The sequence below is a fragment of the Saccostrea cucullata genome, unplaced genomic scaffold (genome assembly GCF_032062105.1).
Source record: "Saccostrea cucullata isolate Sc308-1 unplaced genomic scaffold, CSIRO_AGI_Scuc_v1 ctg1700, whole genome shotgun sequence".
NCBI classification, from domain to species: domain Eukaryota; kingdom Metazoa; phylum Mollusca; class Bivalvia; order Ostreida; family Ostreidae; genus Saccostrea; species Saccostrea cuccullata.
This window is the reverse complement of record NW_026940251.1, coordinates 37,835-63,276: the sequence shown is the minus strand read 5'-3', so window position 1 is coordinate 63,276 and position 25,442 is coordinate 37,835. Positions and strand designations below refer to the sequence as shown.

General features: G+C 32.4%; 1 long non-coding RNA gene across 1 annotated transcript in view; it reads left to right on the top strand.

The window, feature by feature from the left end:
* LOC134255038 (uncharacterized) overlaps positions 1-25,442 on the top strand; it is a 72,531-nt gene that overhangs the window by 26,212 nt on the left and 20,877 nt on the right. Inside the window, exon 3 of the long non-coding RNA XR_009989433.1 lies at positions 10,438-10,461. This is a non-coding gene — a long non-coding RNA (uncharacterized LOC134255038). The remainder of the gene's footprint in view (positions 1-10,437; positions 10,462-25,442) is intronic.

The window sequence follows — 25,442 nt, the reverse complement described above, 5'->3', positions numbered from 1 at the left end:
TGATAAATGCTTGGCTTGAATGTGTTTAAAATTTTTTATAAGCATATAAATCATTTCATAATCATAAATGGCATGAATCGATGATTTCTTTTTCATTGCTCCCCCAAATCAGAAAAATGCTTGCAATAATTACTTAATTTCGAAAAAATGTGGAAGAGTATTGGAATACCAATCAAACAATCAAAAACAGTTTTCCACACAACAACATTGACCATTTATGGAATTAAAGTTGACTCTGGTAAGATTGAAAGTAGACTCTAATCCATCTGATAAATTAGATAAACTCAAAGCTGCTCTTGCAATAGCATGTTCTTCCTATGAACAATTTCTAAAACGAGGTAAATTATTGACAAGCAAGTTGATGAAACAAGAATATCAGCAGTCTCGTTTAAAGTCATCATTACGCAAGTCATTACAATGACCTTGTCAGCAAATACGATTTATTATTGAGTCAAATGCTGACTGACGTTTTTCATACTAATTGTTAGTCCATTATTTATACACTGAATTGACGACGGATTTTTTCCGTTATTTCCTGATCATGACAAGGAGCACACGACGAGTGTGAAAGGTCAGCAGGGGGTGTTCACTCCTCCATGGCATCTGATCCCACCTCTGATGTTTTGGAGATCTGTGTTATCTCTGCTCCTATTTTGTATTGTTTAATTGACTTTGAGATTGAATACTGTTCGTTATCTCCATATACTTATCTACTAGCAAAAGAAAATTTCTCTTCGAGTTTTAAATCATTCATTAAATTGTTAAATTTCACGTGTTCAGTTGTGGTTCCTGGTAGTGCATTTTTTAGACGTCTTATAGACTTTACTTGTAACGTAGACAACGCAAATCATTATATCAGACAGAATTCAGAAGCGAGGTGGATATCAAAGCATGACATGATTTCACTGTATATTTCAATGGCACGTCAATTATCCCCTAAGAGGAATGGACAGCGTCATACAAATTTAACCTGTTACAATGTAACTGCTGCTTCTGGCTCATTAGGGTTGCAGCTAATTTAGGTTCACAATGGTTTGTAGCCCATTGGGTGCACGTGGAAGAACACAAATCATACCAAATAGCAATAAAGTACTATTTCCAATTGCAATTCCAATAATTCCCAGTTTCAAAAAATGAGAAACAATAAAATACTATTTTTTCTGATAATATGGCTGTGATTGAAATTATTAACAAACAATCGAGCAAATATGAAACCCTCATGAGATTAGTGCACCGTCTTGTGATTGCAGGTCTTTATTTCAAGTTTCTTTTTAGAGCTAAGCACCTTCCTTGAAAATCAAATGTTGTTGCTGACCACTTGTAAAGTTTTAAATTTCATGAAACCAAAGCAATAGGCCCATAGTTAAATCCTCTACCAATCCCTCTCCCGTCACAGATGGTGGTCATTTAACCACTAGAAGCCTCCAGTTACTGGTCTCAGCCATAGCACCTTCTACTAGAAGAGCTTATTTGCGGAGCTGGACATTACTTTTGAGTTATCGTAGCAATTCGGATTCCTCATACACTTTTCCTTGCTCTCCAATCTTGATTTCCAATTCTATCTGTCATTTGCACTTTCAAAACCTTATTGCTTCTGCAATTACATCCCATGTGTCCGCCAAAAGCTATGTACATAAACTCTGCAGCGTTAATGACACGACACTCCATTTTGTGGTTCGCAAAATCTTGAAATGCTGTCAACAGTTAAAAACCTCTCTAGATACTAGAAAGCCTATCACCAACTTGAAGCCTATTCTTTTATTAAGTGTCTGATAACAAAAATATTGTTATGCTTCGTTTCTTTTTTTCTTTTAGCCTTTCATAGATTCTTTCGCTTAAGCGAATTAGTTGTACAAGATAAAGAGCATGCTACTAAGGTTATCAAAAGAGCCGATCTTAGTTTTGTCAAAGATCAAAGGGTACAAATCAGGTTCCTATATTTCAACACATGAAAATCAACTAACCTGTCATAATTCTGCTATCGTCGAGTAAAGATCCCAGATAACACAAAAACATTTTTTTAAAATGTTTTTAAAACATTTTCAAAATGTTGCGGAAACATTTTAAACAAGAGATGTTTGTAAAACACTTATGCCCCCTCCCCCCTAATTGGAATTTTTCCAAGTCCAAGGGGTAAAACTCTGTCAAAAATTGCACGACTGTACCCAAAACAGAACTTGACCTAGATATTCATCTGATAAATCTGTATACTAAATTTCATCTCAGCATGTGCAACAGTTGTGAAGAAAATGAACGGAAACTGCAAATAATTGGAATTTTTCTAAGTCCAAGCGGCATAACTCTGTCAAAAATGGTGCAAACATACCTAAAACAGAACTTGACCTAGATATTAATGTGATATATCTGTATACCAAATTCCATTCAGTATATGCAACGGTTGCATAGAAAATGAACGGAAACTGCAAATAATTGGAATTTTTCTAAGTCCAAGGGGCATAACTCTATCAAAAATGGTGCAAACATACCTAAAACAGAACTTGACCTAGATATTTATGTGATATATCTGAATACCAAATTTCATTTCAGTATGTGCAACGGTTGCAAAGAAAATGAACGGAAACTAAGTGGACCGACAGACCGACGGACCGACAGACCGACAGACAGCAGCAAAGCAATATGCCCTCCCATCTTCGAAGGGGGGCATAAAAATGTTTTAATCACGTGATTTTGTATGGTTTTTTAAATGTTTTTAAAACATTTTAGTGAAATATTTCAGCAAAATGTTGTCAGAACATTTTCTTAAAATATTGCAAAAGCATTTTCAATAATGTTATAATCACGTGAATTTGTATGGTTTTTTAAACGTTTTCAAAACATTCCAGTGAAATATTTCAGCAAATGTTTCCGGAACATTTTCTTAAAATGTTACAAAAACATTTTTTTTAACAATGTTTTAATCACGTGATTTTGTATGGTTTTTTAAATGTTTTTTAAACATTTTAGTGAAATATTTCAGCAAAATGTTGTCAGAACATTTTCTTAAAATATTGCAAAAGCATTTTCAATAATGTTATAATCACGTGAATTTGTATGGTTTTTTAAACGTTTTCAAAACATTCTAGTGAAATATTTCAGCAAATGTTTCCGGAACATTTTCTTAAAATGTTACAAAAACATTTTTTTTAACAATGTTTTAATCACGTTATTTTGTATGGTCTTTTAAATGTTTTTAAAACATTTTACAAAATACTGTAAAAGCACAAATATTCGTGGGGGATTAAATTTCGTTTATTTCGTTGTTAACAATTATCAACGAAATTAAATCCCACACGAAATTTTATATGACTATATATTGAATAGGCTTACTCTCAAACAACGAAATTAAATGCCCACGAAATTATTTTTGATGACAAATCAACGAAATTTTATCCCCACGAAAATTTGTGCTTCTACAGTATTTCATCAAATGTTATCATAAAATTGTTTTTAAATGTAACAAAAACATTTTCAAAAATGTTTTATTCACGTTTAAATTGTTTGGTTTTTAAAACGTTTTCAAAACATTAAAGTCGAGGTTACAAAAGTATTTTTCCTGAATTTTTAATTTTTCTCATAAAATAATGATATATTTATATTTCAAAAGAAATAAACACAAATTATATTTAATTTTTGAACCTTTAATACAAACCCATATTCAATATGTTAATCACATTTAAATTCCATTCTCAGTACAAGTTTTAATTTATTTTCTTTTAAATCACCGGGTTTTTAAAGGTTGAAAAAGGCGTCTAATCCATTCACTGAATTTTAAAAGAACAGAATCACAGAAATCCTATGTTCACTGTATAGGTCGAACAGAGTGGCGGATCTATAAGACTAAGTTAGAATCACAATCACTGAAAAGGCTGATAAGGAATCTGCCCCTCGGAAAGAATAGCACAATCTGTAAAGATAAGGAAAATTGTGTTTGTATCATCAGCATTCTACATCTAATGTATCTTAAGATGATCAATGAAAATATACAAAAAAATATATTAAATAATTATATCAAATTTAATTTCTTTCCTCATTTGCATTGAAAAAAGCAGAAAAATAATTACTATGACAATATTATTGAAGAGTAATAGTATTTACGTACACCTTTGCCTTCAACAAAGGCGGGTCTTTTGAATGTGGGAATTTGAAAATACGGATGATGCAACCAACACCATGCTGTAAAGAAATTTCATTTTTAAATCAACATATTGTTTGATGATTAACATTTCACAAAGACAACGAATACTTGAATCAAGGATATAATCGTGTTGCCTTAAGAATGAAATATTCAAATTAAATATGTATACATATAACCTAGCTTAACGCTTTGTCATTGCTACATACATTTGTACAAAGTTATTGATCATGCACTGGTAGTATAAAAGTCGTTTTTAAATGATCTTTTAAAGCTTATGATAAAGGAATAATTCTTACCATTCAAAGTTAATAAATCCCGAGGTTATTATTGTGGTTTATATGATGCAAAGTCTTCTCATTCAGATCGGTACGGAGTAAGCGCGCACATCTTGTTTACCAGAATTCAAAATTTGGCCTAGATAAGCAGCAAACCACTTTACTCTGTGTAACACGCTACCCAGCAGGAGAATTGCATAACAGGTTATCATGACACTGTCAATCCCTATCTAATGCCTCAGAGTAAAATTCTGGGAGTGGATCACAGATTTGATGAAGAACAATTTTAAAAAAAAAAAAAAAGACATTTAAGAGTTTTATTTAATGCTTATGATTTTATACATTTATTTATGTTTTAATTTTTTGTTTGTTTGCCTATCCTTTCATTTATTGATTTTTTGATTTGTTTCAGCAAAGGACTTTATAAATTATGTCTGTTTAATCAATAAGCTAAAACTAGAAATCATTATAAAATACCGGAAAAAATCTTTCAATTAAAAAATTAATACAATTCCTCATTTCAACACTATTCTTTCTATATATTCTTTTTTTTCTTCATAAACTAAATTTTAGGAAAATCGCAATCATACATTATTTGAATGTTTTAAGAACATTTTGAAAATATGAAAAATGAAGTCTTTGAAAAAAGAAAACACATTAAATTGAATGTTCTAAGATCATTCTCACAACATACTCTTAAAGTTACTAAATGAATTAAATTATGCCGCTATTACATAAATGTTTCAAAAACATTTTGAAAATGTTTCCCAAAAATGTTACAAAAACTATAATTAAAATGTTTCAATTGTAGTGAAAATAATTATTTTAGTTAATGTTTTAAATAAACATTTTCACTACCTAGGCCGAAAAATATCCGGAATTAATTTTTGTTTTTAAATAACAGCGATATTAAGAATGTTTAAAAAATATTTTTAAAATGTTCCTTACAAATGTTTCAGAAACGTATATGCAAAGTTTCCGATTTATACAAAAAGAATGTTTCATTTCATGTTTTAAGAACGTTTTTAAAACGTTTTATAAGATCTTTTATATTTGAAAGCTATAAATACCCTTAAATGAATTAAGAATGTTTCAAAAACATTTTGAAAACGTTCTTTCCAAATGTTTCAGAAACGTATTTATGCAATGTTTCAGATTTATGAAAAAGGAATGTTTCATTTCATGTTTTTAGAACGTTTTTAAAACGTAATGTAAAAACCTTGATATATGAAAGCTAAACATACCTTTTGAAACATTTTTAAAACGTTTCAAAAACATTTTAGAGAAAGGTTTCAAAACGATTTAATCATAAGCTTCTTAAAAACATTTTTAAAATGTTTTTTAAATGTTTAAATGAGAAGAGGAAATGTTTTAAAAACATTTTTAAAATGTTTAGTCTGAAATGTTTCGAAAAAACCCTTTTACAACACCAATAAAATGTTTTGAAAATGTTTTGTGCTACCTGGGATGTTAAAATTTGTCCTGCTCATGCCTTATATTTGTAGACTTGTACTTTCAATCATAAATCTTGCCAATTATTTTTATTTAAATCGGGTGCAGCAGTCTCACGTTCATTCGTAGTTTCAAATTTGAAATTAGCTTTGTGCGACAATGGAAGCCGCCCGATTGGGTTTTCTGAAAGTTTTATTCAGCATCCCATTAATGGCATTCAAATGCAGTATACGTAAGAATCAATTCATTTTCACTATAATCGTTCAAACAATCTACAAATTTTCGTACTAGTTTCCGTCCAATTTTTTTGCAATGCTTACATATTTTTTTTATTATGTTTTGAACATATTGAACTGGATAGACCAGGTTTGACTGCTGTTCCCACTAACTTCTAAACTTGTCATGGACACTGCAGTAGGCCAGTTTTTCGGGTGCACATTTGGCGTTATATTGTACATTTATCATAGTGATTAGGAAAAATTATGTTATATGGTGACTAATCTGTATGTTTGTCTAGTCAATTTGTCATTAACTGTATATTTTTTTTTAAGCCCAATCAATTTACTGTAATATAACTTGTTGTAATATGTATTGTAGATTTTATTTTTAGGCATTTGTTTTTTGAATAAATGACAGTTTCACTAAATTGTGTTTTTAATAATTTGTACAAGAGGTTAAGCAAAAACTAGCATCGAATATTAAGAATTGTCTTGTTGCATTATCAGGAAAATTTGTGGATATAAATAAACATTTTTTAATACAATAACTTGTTTTATATACAAATTGTTATAATTTTTATAGCTTATGTAATTTTTCATACAATTACTTCCCTTTGGAGTGCCCCTTGCATTTACGGGTAGATTTTATAGTTTGGACCAATTAAATGAAGTTATACGTATCACGCGGTTAATTCTTATCAAAGAAGCCACACAAATTATCAGCAACCACCTTTTCCCCTCCACCACCCTATTTTGATTAATTTCCTTGTTAACATAACTTGTTAATTTATTGAAGAAAGAAAAAAAAAGAAAACGTGTTTAATTTGGTGTGCTGGCTTTTTTGTGCACCACCCTTTTGCTTTTTAAGAGTTTTTTTAACCATTATATTATTGGCGGGGCTGTTTTAAATTTTGTGTCATGCGATTAGGAAAAAATATGTCATCTAGTGACTAATCTGTATGTTTAACTAGTCAATTTTTGATTAACTATATATTTTGTTTTAAGCCAAGCCAATTAATTGTCATATAACTTGTTGTAATATGTGTTGTAGATTTTATTCTTAGTCATTTGTGTTTGTTATTTGAATAAATTACATTTTTACTGAATTGTGTTTTTAATAATTTATACAAGAGGTTAAGCAAAAACGAGCTTCAAATAGCCAGAATTGTACGAAAGCCCAGAAGGCTCATTCGAGATTCAATATTCGAGATTCGAAATATGAGATTCGAAATTCGAGATTCGAGTATCGAGATTTAAGATCCAAATTAACCAATCAAAAGACAGGTTCAATTTTGATTACTCCCCTTTTTTATGTTTTACTATCAAGAAATCGTTGAATATATTCATATCTAATGGGTCATTTGCTTAAATGATAATAAAAGAAAAAAAGATATATGTATTCTTAAATCGACATTTTTTTCTAATAAGAACATTGATGAGGGAGATATTATTTATATGAAATAGGCTCAATGATGAGGGTAAATTTCTTTACATTGTGCCCCCCCCCCATAATTTGATAATTTTGCCGATATATAAAATACTATAGAATTCATAACTACTATATGCTTGTGCCCCTCAATTCTGTGCCCCCTCAATAAAAAACATCCGATGACTTTTTTTGCTTTGTTTTTGGTTGTCAAGAAATTTTAAGTAGTTGAAAACTGAAAATGTATGGCTGCCCCCCCCCTTCCCCCAATGAAATGAGCATTATGGTTTTACTAGTATATTTGAGTCTTTGACCAAGTCGGGCGAGACCCGAGCGGTTTCCTTTTCAATAATTATCGAATATATATTTATTGTATCTATGCATCGCAAGATATCGCAAGATTAACAATGAATGTTGATAACCACACATTTGCACCCCCCCCCCTCCCACTTGGCCATTCCCGTAATATTTTTCCGATATAGTATACTATATTGAAAACAGTAACTATATGTTTATGTCCATTCAAAAATAACTTCCAATTACCAAGATAACCCCTATTTTTCGAGGTTGGGGTGGGGATAGGGGGATTAACAATGATTTTTTTAAATTTATTATTTCCAATGGGTCATTATCTTTATTAAGCATGCATGTGTCAGCCATCCGAAATTAAGGGGCTGTTTATTGGTTTCATAAACTTGGTCACTGGCCACTTTCTAATACCGTGTCACAAACACTGTCCACCTTGAAACCCGTAGTACTAACATCGATTTTGAAAGTGGGGTTGGGGGAGGGGGAGGGAGGACAAAAATATTATTTCAAACCTGAAAAAAAAACTGACAATTTTTTGACAGAAAAAATTTGTCCAAACCCGAAAATCCTATTTCGGGGCGTGAAAGGGGGCGGGGGGGGGGGGGGTCCAACTTCATTTAGTACCTAATTTTTTTAATACACTACTACATAAACTTCTTGGACTATACTGCACCACTGTACCAAAACAGTGGAGCGGGAGGGGCATGCAACCGGCCTTTCGATGAACATTTTCAATAGTAAAAAAAAATATGTTTGGAAAAAAGGGGGGATGTATGTACTGTTAATCTATTTTAAGGTTACTATCATGTCAACAACCCTGTATCCAAAGTAGATAACACGAAATATATATTTTCTTTAAATAAATCTCTTATGACATTTAAGAAGCTATTATAAATTAATTAAGCATATCTTGCAGACCAAAATTCAATATTTATTTAAATTTCGTTTTGATAATATATAACACTTTTTCTTGCGTTGTAATTTAATCAAATGACCTCCTCGGTATTAAAATACTCAACGATTTTTTTGATAGTAAAAAATAATACAGGGGAGTAATTGAATCTCAAACCGCATTTTGATTGATTATTTTAGATCTTGAATCTCGAAACTCGAATTTCGAATCTCGTATTTCGAATCTCGAATCTCGTATTTCGAATCTCGAATCTCGAATGAGCCTTCTGGGCTTTCGTAGAATTGTCTTGTCGCATTATCATGAGAATTTGTAGATATAAAAATTGTCAAATTTTCGGGACGCCCTGTCCCTTCCTCGGGACAAAGAAAAAAGTCATTAGAAAATAACCTACTTATTCAGAAAATCAAATGTTTCCATTTCTCGCGAAAAATTCTTACATGGTGAAAATTCTTCCTTTCCTGAAATATTTAACGGTGTTTGACTAGTTCACTTGACAGTTATATGGGCTTGTCTTTATTGGTTTTTGTTCAGCACACAAACAGAAACTATACAAATAACCCAAGTGCTGTTTACAATAATATTTAAACTTTCTAGGACTTGCTACACTTTTTTATTTCCATCTTTTGTCGTCTTTCTGAATATTATTTTTTTCACCTTCCGGTACATACAGAAAATAAAACAATTAGCATGTCTATCAGAGACGAGCCTTGTTTTTGAAGACATATTTAAATCACAATTTTCATCATGTTTTTATTTGACACTAAACGACGATGCACACTCCTGCTGACAGGACCTTGTCATTTTTACACAATTTTTTTTTAAATATAGATATTAAGATTCTTGTAACAAGGACAAGGATATTCATTAACTAAATAGCTTTAATATCTTTACCATACCATTTCCCTATCAAGTAAATCAAGCTATTTCAAAGAATTCCGCGCTAACTTAAATGGATTGGAGTCCATTCTGATTGCTACGACTGTAATGTCGATAGTACATCAGCATTTGTGTTATATTTTCAAGAGCAGTATTTGATATCGAAGTCATAATTAGCAAGTTGTGACGCCCAGCGTTGCTCCTAAGCACCAAATTTTGCTGAGAATAAATAGCACAAATTGGTTTTATCCATGTACATGTATACTGTAAATGTGTTTGCAAATCCTGGAATTTTTCTTTAAATCTTTATTTTAATGCCAGTTATTCTAATTTCATTCTCCTCGAGTTTTTCATTTTACGTTCTTTTGCTTTCAGCGTTTTACTTGTGTACGCAATTACTCGTAATTTTCCTCTTCTTTTGGGGATAGGACGACTCTTAATCAATTTATGCTGGCATCTACGTCCAATAGAAACAATTCACTGAGTTCTGCATAAGCCAATAATGGAGGAGAAGTCAATTTTTCTTTTAGATGATTGAATGCTTTCTGACACTCTGAGGTCAATTTAGATTCCAGTTTTTTGTTTTGATGTTCAGGAAATTCTCTATCAAGTTGTAACAAATGAGATAACATTTGTGCAAAGTTCTTTTTTTGTTTTCTTTAGTGTTTTTTTTGTGTGTGTGTTGTCTTGTCATCTTGTGTTTTCTTTTCATTTTTTTTATATTGTTATCCGATTACTGAGACGTCATTTAAATTTTGGATATACATGTATCTATTACTGATTTTTTTTATTAAGGAAATAAACTAAAATTCCTTTTTTCTTCCTTTTTACAGCTAAAAAGTCTTCAGATCCAAGAGGTAAGAATAAAGTTACAGAGAGATTAGATTGATTTTAAATGTTTTTTTTTTGTTTTACACGTTTACATGTGAGCACTAGGTAAGTGAATATTGACTGAGTTACTAAGGGGATGTATGAAATATATGGAGATAAATATATATTATTATAACAGTAACTTGATCCGAAGGGTCGTATCACGTCGAGTTGACAGGCGCGGATCATCAGATCTAACGAGACGCGAAGCGTCGAGTTTGATCTGATGATCCGCGCCTGTCAACGAGACATGATACGGCTCTTCGGATCAAGTTACTGTTATAATGATATATTTATTATATACCCCCTCATAACTAGCTAAATATAGCATAATAAAACTTTATAGATCAATTGTATAATATTTGTACATAATACAAAGCATAATAACAAGGGACTTTTTAACGCGCAAGAAAAATAACGTCATGTTTTTGCGTACTACGTCATCAGTTTCAGAGAGTGGTGATATGGATTCAGAAAACCACAGTGTGGTGATCCGGAAAATCGGATCAAACTCTGTAAAATTAACAGTAACAAAAACAAGGAAATTGATGGGTATATAATAATAAACAGTATTTCATATCAAATTCCATCAAACAATACAAACTAGGAACAGAACAAGAAAGGACTTCCAAGAGATCAGAATTGGGATCAGGTGCCATAGAGGAGCGAGCATCCCCTGCCAACCAGTCACACCCGCCGCGTACTCATTGTCATGATCGGGAAATAACGGAGAAATCACTTGTCAATTCAGTGTATAAATACTGGACTAACCATAAGTGTGAAACATGTCAGTCAGCACTTGACTCAATAATCAATTGTATTTGCCGACAATTTCATTGTATCGACAGTTTAATTTACGAATTGATTGTAAATGTATATTTATTAACATCCTTCTGGAGATGTTTTACTCATATTGAGACGCCATCACTTGCCGGTGGAGAGCAGCAAATTTTATCCTATACGCGGCACTCATGGCTATTCAGTCGGGAGAGATTTTTTTCGTGCCAGCACCTACTGCGATACGGGACTTCGGTTTACACGGTCGCATTCAAAGGACCGGTCTCCATGTCCCACAGTGGGATTCGAGCCATCGGCGTATGAATTTACACCTTTCTTTGCGACTTTTGTGCCGAATTTACGAAATGATGACATTATTCGAGACTACTGGGATTCTTGTTTCATCAACGAGTTAGTCAAAAATTTACCTCCTTTACGAAATTGTTCATACGTAGCGCATGCTCTCCAGGTATTGTACAGTTGAAATGTATACAAATTCTGTATGCAGGTATCGTACCTATACTGCTGCTTAACTAAAGGAAGTTGACGATAGAAATGATAAACTCATCACATTTTTATACAGCTTGGTTCTAAGACTTCTATTTACGTCTTTTTCACGTAAAATATCCAAGTATGAAACTGAAGAGTCAGAATCTGAAGTATCTTTTATCTTAAGCTCACCATATAGTATCGACATAAGAGGGCCGTTCAAAAACTACGCGGACTGTTTCTACTAAAACTAGGAGACTTATTGTTCACAGAACAATAAGAGGTCTTTCCACCTTCTTTGAATTTGAATTTCAAATTTGTTTTTATATCTGACTCCTAAAAATTAAATTCCGTGAAAAAGAAAATAAAAACTCTCTTAAATCATAGAAAAAATAAAAAATTTTAAAACGAATTACCTTGACCGTTGACCTTGATTTTTTTGTTAAGGTCAAAGGTCAAGGGTCACAATGCAATTGACCCCATGCTTCTACGACTTATAGAATACAAGTTATAAGGTTTAATAGTAAGTATAAAGAAGTTAAAGGGCAATAACTCATATAAAGGGTCATTTGATCCTTTTGCATTTATACAGTTAAGTTAGGCCTAAAGACCTTTAAGACATTATTGAAGGTTTGGTGTCTCTATGATCTACAGTTTCAGAAGAGTAGCGATAACAAGGATTTTAGCACAAGGGGCAATAACTTTTAAAGAGGTTAATGTTAGGGGACAAAAATGAAATCTTTGAAACAGTTTAAAGAGTACATATTAATGATGCATAGACATTAAGTATATGTTAAAAGACAAAAGAGATATAAAAAATGCTTATTTTCTCATTTTTGGAGTGACCTTGACCTTTGACCTTTGCATAAATTTTATGATCAAAGATCAATAAATCTTATGCAGTTGGTTCCATGTCTGGACAACTTCTCTTTTTCAATTTTTTTAATTATTTGTAAATTTCAAAAAGTTTTATGGGCTATAACTCAATGAAGGAGTCATCGAATACTTTCGCAATGAATAGATTCCAGAGTCCTCTTAAGTAGTTGAAGACATTGATGAAAGTTTCATACCTCTACAGTTTACGGTTTCGGAGGAGTAGCGATAACAAGCATTTCTTGCGAAATGGGCAATAACTTCGAAAGCGGTCATAGTTCATACGCGTTGGATCAAATTTGTTAATAACTTTTAATGACCTTTACGAAGAACAAAAAGTCTTTTCGATAAATGTCGAAATAAAAAATCAGCGGAAGAAGACTAATAACTAGAAAAGAAACTCGTTGCGAGCAACGAGGGGTCTTCCGTCCGATTCTGAAAAAAAAACAAACAAACCGCAAAATCGAGCTGAAAAAGTGATAAAACTTTTTATGGAAACAAAGGAGATTGGCCCGGGTCGCCAACATGGAAATACAAAGCGCTTACTGTTACGCTATTGGGAACACATCTCTAAATCTACTTGTATACTACTTCTGAAACAATTCATCTGTCTTAGAATAATGAAAGGCGGTCACGATTCATAATTTTGCGTTAAACGCCACGAGTAAATCTTCGCGCCAAACTTGCTCAAGATGATCACATCGGAATTTGTTGCTTGGGTTTTAACAGTAATTTTTAGGATAAATAATCTATAAGTGATGAACAGATGATACTGTTTTCTTTCTTTTATTCGATATGTATTCAACTTTTTATTCCTTGCAAAACCATACACAGGCATGCCAATGTTATATATTTCTGCACTATTTTCGCCATTTGTCTACTACTGAAGTCGGCCATGATATATTATTTCGTGCCAAACGTCACAAGTAGTTCTTCACGCTATTCCTTTGAAATGTTTGATCTATTGAATGGATCTGATAGCTTCAATGAAAATTAGAAATGTATGTTCTTAAATCCGGAATTTCGAGTGTAAGAAAGTATATTTATCACATTATACAAATATAATATCGTATACGGCCAAGTAACAACAAAGCTGTGAATTCGGAAAGATTTTCGACGAATTTTGTATCTTGTTTACCCCCAAAGTGGAGATGAGTTAGACGTTCATGAAAAGACTGGAATGTTTCACTGAAAAAAAATCACTCGCCCTCCGATGGTCTAGGAATCTGATACTCTTCATGTTCAATAACTTGCATTTATTACAAGAATATTTATATACCCTTTAATAAACAATCTTTAAAAAAATGTTTTTTTTCTTATTTTTGTCTTTCCTATTCATTTAATATGTCATAAGCCTGCGAGGTAAAATAAACAGAAGTCAAGTATTGCTTCAGAATTATAGTGAATATTAAGTCAGGCAAGTTTCTTGAAAAGCTATTTCTTATAACCATGGTTTAGGATAAGTTTTCCCTGGTGCAAAACAAAAGACTGTAGACATCGTATTTCCACTTGTAGTCATGTTGTATTCTACTATGAGATGCAGACTAAAGCAATTTCAATAGAAGTTTGAGGAAACCTCATATTAAAACTATACTCAATGCAGGGTAATTGCGATGTAGCAATCTAAAGAATCCTTTATATTTCATAAATCTTTTTGGTAGAAGTTTCATTCATCTAAACGCTCAGCTGACCTTCTAGAACCCGACTTGCTAAATGGCGGAGTTTACAGAGACCGCCGCCATCTTAAACACGCTTCAGATTTTTAAATGCGAATATCTAGTGTGTGGATTGATCAATTCCAAAATAAATTATATATTTGGCATTTCCAGTAGGATCTTAATTACCATTAATTATATCAAAGAAAAATATTGAAAAACAAAAAAAGTTGAAAAAGTGCACATTCTGAATTCACTTCCTGTAGCGACCGAAGTACTGACGACGCAAACGAAGGCAAAATTACACATCTACAACGCATGGTCTATCATCTCTAACAAGTCTCCAGTTAATACCTTGAGCCGTTTTTGAGAACATTCGAAGACAAAATTGCATTTTAAAATCAGGAAATTGCCCATAACTTGGCACTGGTTGAGAATTTTCGAACGAACGAAATTTTATATAAAATTCATATAATGACCTATAATTCCTTAAATTTTCATTGAAATCCACCGAATAGTTTACGAGAAATCGCCTGCACAAAATTTTGTCTAAAAAAAAAGAATAATAATAACTAGATTAGATCTCGTTGCGAGCAACGAGAGGTCTTCCGTACGATTCTGGCTGAGAAATGATTAAAAATTTTGGTCACAAATTGAATCCAGGTCACCAGCATGAAAATCCCATCCGCTTTTTTCCCCTTTTATCCCCAACGCGCTAACCATTACGCTATTGGGAGTACTGCTCTAAATGTACTTGTGTATACTTTTGCTACAGTACACCTGTCTAAGAATTATAAAAGACGAGCCATTATTCATAATTTCGCCACGTTAAATCTTCGCGCCTTTTCTTTGGACTGATCTATTAAATAGGTGTGATAGCTTCAATGAAATAAAAAAAAAGAACGTTCTCATAGCCTACATTTCGAGGTTTATAAAATATAATTAACACATGTACACATTCTATAGAAAAGTAACACAAAAGCAGTGAAATGGCTATAATTTAATTTTTTTTATATCCCGTCTCAGAAGTGCTTTCATAAGAAGGTTGAAATGTTTCGCCGAAAAACATGCCTCGCTCTATGACAGTCAAGGAATCAGATACCATTTATGTTCCATAACTTGATTCAGATCTTTGAGAAAAGAATGTTAATATAAACTCCATTAGACGATCTTATTAAAATGGTTTTCTTATTTTTGTCTTTTCTATTCGTTTAATATCACACAAGTGTGCATGGGAAAAACAGTGGTTATACGTTTTATACTTACTATATACATACATCGATATTGTTTCTTGAAAAACTATAACTTATAACTATGATTTAAGATCTGTTTTTCCGTCTTGCAAAACAAATGATAATAGGTATATCTCATTTGCTCATTTAGTCTTTTTTTCCTACATTGAGAACCACCCAAAAACAGTTACAGAAGACGTTTGAGAAGACCCTGGAATAAATCTTTAGTTTAACACAGAATTGTAACGTAATTACTACGTGATCTATTAACGCGCAAACCATCAAGCTATTGGGAGCAATGCTCTAAATATACTTGTATACACATTTGCAACAGGACACCTGTCTAAGAATTATAAAAGGCGGGTCACTATTGATAATTTCGCGCCAAACGCCACGAGTAAATATTTGCGCCTTTTCTTTGGACTGATCTATTAAATAGGTGTGATAGCTTCAATGAAATTAAATAAATAAAACGTTCTTATCGCCTTTATTTTATTTCGACGTTAAGAAGGTATATTTAACACATTGTACACATTACATATTGTATCTAGCCCAGTTAAACTAAAGCAGTGAAACGGAAATTAAGTTTTAAGATTGACACGTAATATCAACGTACTACTACGTGAAAGTCCAAGTAGTTTTTTACACTTCATGTATCCTTATGTCAGAATGGTTTAATCAAACGCTCAGCTGCCTCCATAAACCCGTACTAGCGAAATGGCGGTGTTGACAGAGGCAGACGCCATCTTGGACCCGCTTCAGATTTTCAAATATTACTATCTAGAGTTCAGATTAACCAATATTCAAACAACGTATATAGTAAGCATCAATAGAAGGGTCACTATTAATATTCCAAAAATAAATAAAAAATATTGAATAACAAAAAAGTTAGAAAATACGATATTTTCAAATCGCTTCTCCTAACGACAGGAAGTACCGACGACTAACAAAAAGTCGCGTCCTGGATGGTATATATCACGATCTATAATCCCTGAAAGTTTCATATTGATATCTTATACCGTTTTTGAGTTTAATCGTGGACAAAATGTCATTTTAATTTCAGATGATTGTCCGTAACTTGGCACCGGAAGTGAGATTCCAAATTTTCTCTCGAATATAATAAATTCATGTAACAACACATTCGCCTGAAAATTTCATGTAATTTCATCCAGTAGTCTTCGAGAAATCGCGTGCACAAAATTAGAAAGTCAAAAAAAATAAGAATAATAATAATAAGAAACAATAGAATCACTATAAGGTCTTCCGTGAAGACGAAAGACCTTAATAAGAAACAGAAGAAAATCAATAGGTCTTTCCACAGAAAGGTGGAAAGACCTAATTATCGGTATGTTGATATTGAGAGGTACGGCGCACGACAAAAAAATTGAAGAAAAAGCATGCGAATTCAAAAATTTAACTCATTGATTAACAACAATTTTCTCAAATGTACCTTTAAATTGTTCCATTATTATGTATTTAGATTTTGGACGTAATATTTGAAGTACTAACAGAAATATAGTGATTTTTCTCTGATGCGATTCCCATGAAAACGAGTGTGAAATTGACGTCTCCTGAATTGACGGCGCACCAAACTTTGTTTAAAATATGCGTAATGTTCGAGATATCGGCAACATAGATGCAAAATATTCATAATAAAACATGTAGTAAACTAGGCTACTCGTGACAATCGCCCACAAAATTATGAAATTTTAGACAGTTAGACCTCTATAAAAAGGCTATACGGGAGGACGGGAAGAAGATTATAGACGAAAAGTTAACTTTATCCGGACTGTAAAGAACGTGATTGAGAGTCACCAATATAGTAGTTTTCGTTTTTAAACAAAAAAAAAAGAATATTCTTTACTTGTTTAATAGATTTTAAGCTTGACAATAAATTGTGTTTTGGTGTTGAGTAGATAAGGTAACTCAAACTATACAGGAACTCAAGGGAAAATGTTGAGAAAATGAAAGCTCAATCACATATATATATAATGCTTGTGACGTCGAAGATTTTCCTGCGCCGTGACTTAATGGTATGTCCCGAAAAATCACTCAAAATTAATACCAATTTACAACATTTTGATATGAAATTTTGAAGACCATATAAAAAAGATTCTTTTATATCATTTGTAAAATTTTGCCCGATTATGTCAACAAATATTTCTTCTGTGCAACAAGTCCGCGTAATTTTTGAACGGCTCTCTTAGGAATGGAAATTACCGTGATGATTGTAAATTGACAATACGTTGTCGATATTTCTAAAGGTCGAGTTGAAGGCCACAGCAAACGTTTTCATCTTTTTTCGCATTAGATTTTGCGCAGATTCTGCTTCAAATGAATACAAAACGAGGTCTGTTTATTATGGATTGGTACCCATGGGAATAAAAATGGATTGTTGGGAGACCTGGTCAGCAAAAACCACATAGATATTGTCATTCAGAAACTCAAGCATCATTTTGATGTCAACTTCAGAGTTCAATCAAAATGTTTCTTAACAAAATAATTTTGCAAATGACCAGTGACCAGGTAAGTAACTTTACGAGTTACATTTTTATCGTAAAAGCAGCTATCAATGCTATCAAAGAGCCTTTATAGTTAAGCGGATATTGTTGAACTTTTGAGATTTTCGAGGTCTTGTGCCTGTGATTTAAGTGCGTTGTTGTATAAATATGCATGCCTGCGGCTTCATGTGAGACCTATTTGTTATCAATTTAATAAGATTATGAAATATTTATAAATACATTCCAAAATATGACTCAATTTTAGTCACATCACCCTTATTTAGTTTTAATTTGCATATTTACAAATTGCAATAATAGCTTGATATGCGTCCCAGGTACAGAAAAACTGCGTGTCCACAGGTCTATAGCTAAGACGGCATCTCTGTCAATACAGCGAGATCAAGTTGGCTGTCAATTTACATTCAAATAGTGTTAGAATATCAATATAAGTTACAAGCAGATTTATTTTCATATTAATTTTAGTAGGTATGTCAGCGAGTACACGGTTAAACAGGTCGTAGAGAATACTCGAAATCGGGTATTATCCGTGAAATCGCGTATACTACTCGATATTAGGGTATCGTGGAATCCGCGAAATCGGATATTCCGTGCAACTTTCTATAAAAACTAAAGAATAAAGCAAAGGCGCATTATGCAAGTAACTGTTACTTGTACATCAGTATCTTGTGGATTTATTTTTATTAAACCTAATTCATGCGGTTGTCAAATAACTTTAAAATCACACGACAAACACTGCTGGGGTAACAAAGAGGACACAATGGCGTTATTATTTTTCAATATAATTTCTAAAAACAAATAACTACACTTCGTTTGTCTTTATTTCCCATTAAAGTATTCCATATACTTAATTTTCTAATTTGTGCACTAATTCACAAAAAGTGAAATTTTAAAGAAATTAAACGACTAACGCCGTGTTATGTATTTTTACTGAAAAATGTATGGCGTCCCTTTCTCGTGAAATATAAATTACTCCTAACAGTTAGAGAGTACAGTATAAGCGAGTCATAATTGTATATCTCTGCCATTATAGAATACCAACGTTATTATAAAGAAGAAAATAAAATAAGATGAAATAAATAACCACGGGAAAACAGTTTGAAAATAGCTAATTGAAGCGGAGTATCTTTTTTTTATGTCAATTTAGCATGAAATTTTTATTTCAAAGACATCGTAAATTTTTTGGTTGCATTTTAATCGATAAAAAATATACTACTTTACCTTTATTTTATGCATTTTGTGAAAATTTAGAGCGAGAAGTCATATGAACAGGATTTTCGTGTTTTTTTTTTTGAAGGGGGGGGGGTTATAAATAAAAGTCAAATGTGTACATTTTTTCATGAAGTTAAAATACATTGAATTTCTCAATATAGATCGAGGTACAGTCATATTGATATATGAATTACATAGTCAAGTTTTCAAATTTCTTATAGTTTTTACGTTTATGAACATGTTAATGAACAATCTGAAATAATGGAGTGTTCAATTGCCTTGGAAACTCTTGTCTTCCTTTTTGGGAATATAATTCCTCATCGGACATTAAAATTTCATAAAAATCGTAGCCATTTCCTTTCTTTATCTTAGGCGTCGGAACCAGGGGAGGGGGGGGGGGGCTAGCCCCCCCCCCCACTTTTTCCCCAATATATACTTAGTATATACATTGAACCTTGTTATATAGGTAAAGCCCCCCCCCCCACTTTCTACAGACACCTCGCAGTATAGGCTAAAAATGGGTAAAGTTTTGTGTTTGGAGAAATATTTAGGTACTAAAGTTCGAACCTAACCCCCCCCCCCCCCCCCCTCTTCCTTACGATTAAAAATATATGACCGAGTTTAACCGACCGTGACATTCAAAGAAAGGTCTCTTAGACACATGTAGAACACAGTCGAGGTTGTTTTGTCAGAGGTGGTCAAGAAGCCTTTAGCCCTCCCCACCTTTTGAAGTCGCCAGGAAATGGTAAAATATTGATGACTTAGCGAAATTAAACGATCAACAGTTATGTTCTCTCATAAACTGTATTCCTGAAAATATCACTGTCTGTGCGAAAATTTTGAAGACATATTCTGCAAATATGTTTGAATGATAAATAAAAAAGAAATTAAAGATTTTCAAAAAAAGAGAAAGAGGGTTCTTTTAGCCGAAATTTTAGACATTTTTATCATTACATTATTTATACATTCAAAAATAAATTTGATTTTATGCACAAGATGAATGTTAAAGTAATTAATGACGCATAATTATATAGAATAGACAATCTCTTGTTTATACATGGCATCATATCTGGTGTGTGAAATGTGTTTCCGTATAATCTTATTTATTTACAAATTGTTCATGTTTTTCGTGTTGATGTGATATTATTATAAATTCCCGAATTCTGATACTTTACAATTCTGTTGTGTTGGGAATGAACATTAGGAAGGTGCATATACTTTCAACATAAGGTAAAATATAAAGCAAATCGAACGCCTTTTTGTGTGCAGATCATGAAATGTACTGAGCTCCACGGGTATTTGTTGTCCCGAGCGCATTAATCTTGAGGCCCAAATTCTTACTTGGCTAGTGATATCTTTAGAAAACATGTGTATCTAGATGAAAGTTAACTCGAAAACATGCGCCATCCCATTCTTTAGGTTTTATTAGGTGTTTACACCTCCTATACCCGATTTCGCGGATTGAACGATACCCTAATATCGAGTATTATACGCGATTTCACGGATAATACCCGATTTCGAGTATTCTCTCCGACCTGTTAAACGTTCGTCCGATTATCGAATAATAAAACTGGTATTCGGTTACTCGGATGTATATTTTTTTCCTATTCCAAAGTACATATATTTATCAAAAAAACTTATCAAAAATTAACTTAAACGTGCATTCGATAATAAGAGCACCGTCGCCTACTCCTGAAAAACACCCGTTATCGCCTGTGGCTGTATATATACGAGGGTAATTCAAAAAGTTCGTAGACTTTTGTCCTAACTTTTTTATTTAACGTTATATTATATCCAAATTTGGTACAAATATTTTAACAATAGATTTAAATAATTTGAGTAAAAAAATTTAAATGTATCCTCATATTTATTAAAATTACCAAGGATTTAGAACAGCAAAAATGGGGTCACGGAGCACCATCAAAATTGAGTAATTTTCTAATTTTCACTTCATAGCATTTACAGCTATACCTCTAATAAATGGAGCTGAAACGAAATAAAATTTACATGTTTAAATAAAGTATTGCTGTATTAATTAAAATGAAATCAGATTATGTAATATCTTGTTCCATTTAAAATATATCAGCTTCTAAATACATATGGACTTGATTAAAAAAGGCAAAAAACCATGACGTTGGAGGACGTCACGGAGCAGCAAGTAGCAATAAAATTAGACTTTACATTTGGGAAACTTTTTCTATAAGCTTAAAAAAATCCTTATAAATCAGGATCTGTATGGAAAAAAAATCTGTGTATTTGTATTAAGTTGAAAATACAATTATTGAGTGGTAGCGAGTTTGAATCGGACGATGGATTGTCTGCAAAGAAACAGGTTAAAGTTAAAAATATTGTCAAAAAGGTTAGAAACGTCATTGAACATGATGTGTGCTTCAATGTTGCAGAAATAATAAAGTTGCATGGTAAATCAAAGAATTTGAAAACAATAACGTTCTAATTCAAGCTATAATTGTACAATTGTTAACAAACCAGGTGTTAAGTATTGTGGATATGTATTTTGAATGGAGAAGGTGCAACAAACCGTGTTTGAAATAACAAAAATGTGTATACTTTTGACAAACTTTCTCAGCGTTGTTTTTGACGTTACAATATTGGTTAACCGTGCTCCGTCCTAACAAAACATGTTGCTTTTAATTTTGGCTAACGTGAGTTCTGTTTAATGAAATGGAATGAAACTTCACACTTCGACAAAATAAATGTTTATGTTTACGAAAATGTATCGATCTATAATCTTGTAATAATCATATGACGATGAGAAGCATTGTCTACGTATTTTTTGAATGATCCTCGTACAGTAATTAGGGACCAATTACTTGCTAATTTTCTCACCTTTTGAGGTCCTTAATATTTGGATGGTTTCAATGATTTGTTTTCATTGAGGATCGTTTAAGTATGCTCTGTTTTCTTTAAATCATTTTTGAATTATTTAGTAAATGGTACTGAAATCTGACAAACATAGGAATGCTGTTACCAACTTACAAATGTAAAGAAAAGTATATTTTGATTATACGTGTAAGTGAAGATTGAAAAATAAATGTTTAAAGACAGCTATGTGGAGTAAATTTAACGCATACAGGGGATACAATAATAATACACGACTATGGATCCTAACCATGTCCGTTACCTCTGTTTCGTTAGTGTGATTATTAGGTATTATTAGATTGATTAATGCATCTTCCCCAGAAGAAATATTGTAAATCATTTGCAAATATTGGTTATCAAATTGATCTCTTCCGTGTGTGTGTATTTTTAAAATAAATGAATAAAATTAAGTTTAATAAATTATTTTCGTTTAACTCGATGTTTGTAAGCATGCACTAAAAACATTTGGGTTTAAAGAGGCTGGGGGTGGTAGCCATTTTTAGACTATTTCGACCTCCTTTAAAAGAAGAGCTCCTTATAAAGATATACAAAAATGATCAAATTTTAAAACCAAAATGTATGAATTTTTTCTTTGCCAAATGAAAGTTGACAGCTTAAGATACCATATCTAAAAAAATAAGTTAAATCTGGTGGTTAATTTGTGGTTAATTTGTTGAACCCCCCCCCCACCCCCAGCCTTCTTAACACAGCTTAACTGTTTTTACAATTTACCGAGTACCTGGGTACTCGATCGGAAAAACGTCCGAGTAAGCGATTATCAAATATTGACCGATTTGACATCCCTAATTATTAGAGATCATTGCATGTAAGAGTGTATATGAATAAAAAATAATTTTTTATTCAACGAGATTCATTTGTGCAGTTTCATCCTGCGGCAAATAATCAATTTCTCGAAGCTCTGCATAGACTGAAATATGTTTGGGAGTCCTTAACCTAGCTGTAGACCTATATACTAAGGGGATAGGCAACTCTTTCAAGTCTCGCGATATCACGTACGTTGCGGGATTCCGTAAATCAACTTTCATTATTTATATCACTACATGTTATACTATCAGATATTTCAGATCAAAACGTTTACTTATCTATCAAAATATCATCCAAGATCAGTTTTAGTACTTATTATACATGTATATCATGGTTCTCCATCATTTGAGATTTTACTGTGTTGCAGAGTTTACGCGAAGCACTAATATTTCGCTGTATTTACGCGAACAAATTCGCAACTGAATCATAATTCATTATAATTACAAAAGATTACAAGCACACACTTATTTAAAAATCGCTAATTCGTTACACAATTGTATGGTCGTACATACTGATAAAAAGGAAAAACGTTCTGAAAAGAAGAGGAAATTCTGACCGATAGTCGAACTACTTAACATTTTTGAAAGTAGATTTGCCGTGTTTATTTTTCAGGTTTCTTGATCGAGTTACCGCATTACAAAAAAGGAACCTCAGAACAGTAAAATATTTTAAAGAGTTCCTTGAACATGCTGAAATTTCAAAATTTTCGGCAGTTTATTTACATCAATTAAATGACTTCGGTATGTTTGATTTGCAGTGCTTACATAGTTCTAGAGCCGTGGTTATATAGAAAAGACATATTTAAATATTTTTCATAAATAATATAATGTATTTTATTGCAACTACCAATTAACCGGTGCATTGAATTGTGAAAAACAATTTATTTGTCTTTGTTCCGGCATGCGTAAAGTCCGGCGAGAGTCTAGGAGATAATTGATTGATCATTTTGATTACTCAAGGTGAAGCCCTAGTAATTAAGTGTTACAATGTATAACTTTTTGAATTGAAAAACCGTGGAATTGTTTGATTAAAGTGTCAGTTAGAGAGAATTTGTGTGTTTAAAATTTCTAATTATCACAACTCTTACTGTGTCGGCAAAATTTTTACTGTGTCGCATGCATGAAATTTGAATCCTTACTGTGTCAGAGAAAATTTTAATGTGTCGGGAGCAACACAGTAAAACAGCTCATGGAGAACCCTGTATATACTTCTTATATATAAGAAGTAATTTCGTTTTCTTCAAAATAAGTACGTACCTCTGATCGGCCGAGTTTCCGAGAAATCGCAAATCTCGGTGTGTTTTTTCATCATTAAAATTAAATTATAATTTCTGCTTAAAATTATTTAAGAATTCTCTCCTTTACTTAAAGGAATCCATGAAATTAATCAGAGAACATGTTTTTTTACTGAGAATAAACGAAGTTTGAAAAACTTGTAGTGAAGGTCGTGATGATTTTGGTAAAATCAAAGTACTGAAAATACTCATGGGAGTTGAACATTGTTATCTGGAAGATCTCAAAGGAAGTATAGGAACAGTTCCATGCTTGCAGATTCAAGTCAGCTACAACTGATTTGTTAGAGATTCAAGACGAAACATTAAAAATAATTTCTATTGCATTTGAATAGCCAAGATTATGGGACTGCTCTTAAATTAGCTGCAGAACTGTAGCTCTCCGAAAAAAATATTTTGACAGACCGGAGAGCTACAGTGCCTTCCATTGAAAAAAACTGTATATTTATTGCGCACGAACAGTTAAGTTTAGTTCTGGATTTTTTCTTTCTAATTCTTACCTCAACAATTTGACCAAACCAAACAAACAACCCTCACCACCAAAAAAAATAATTTTTTCAAACTAGAAAATACTAACTTCTTTCAGGTACCATTTATTACTCAAACTCAAACACTACCCGTATATTTCTGAAGCATTTGAATCAAAACATCCCCTACTCTCTTTAGAATGTGTACAAGATATTTGGTCCCAAGAAACAAACAAACACTCTTTATATTCAATGTTACCATCAACAGACACTAGATTGTCATTTTTCTTCCTCAAATTAAAACAAGTATTTGCTATTCTCTTTTGGGTCTGAATGTTTCTTTTCGGACACAATAATTAATTTTTATAGAACTCCGTGCTTATCTATTTTATCTCTTTGTATAATAATATAATAATGATTGTTTTTGATATAGCGCTTTTCTAGCATAGATGCTACTCAAAGCGCTTTACAATACATTATTACCCCCAGCAGACCTTAAACAATCCAGAATCTTTCTCAGTGCAAGCTGCCATTATCAGCGCTAGAACACTTACATTCTGACAATATCTTTCACTGTCTATAGCCAGGTACCCGTTTTACACTTGGGTGGAGTGAGGAAATTCGTGTAAAGTGCCTTTCCCAAGGACACAAGGTCGGCTTGTCGCGGTCAGGATTCGAACTCACAACCTTTCGGTTTGGAGTCCGGCACCTTAACCACTGGACTACCGACGCCACATGTAATTTAATC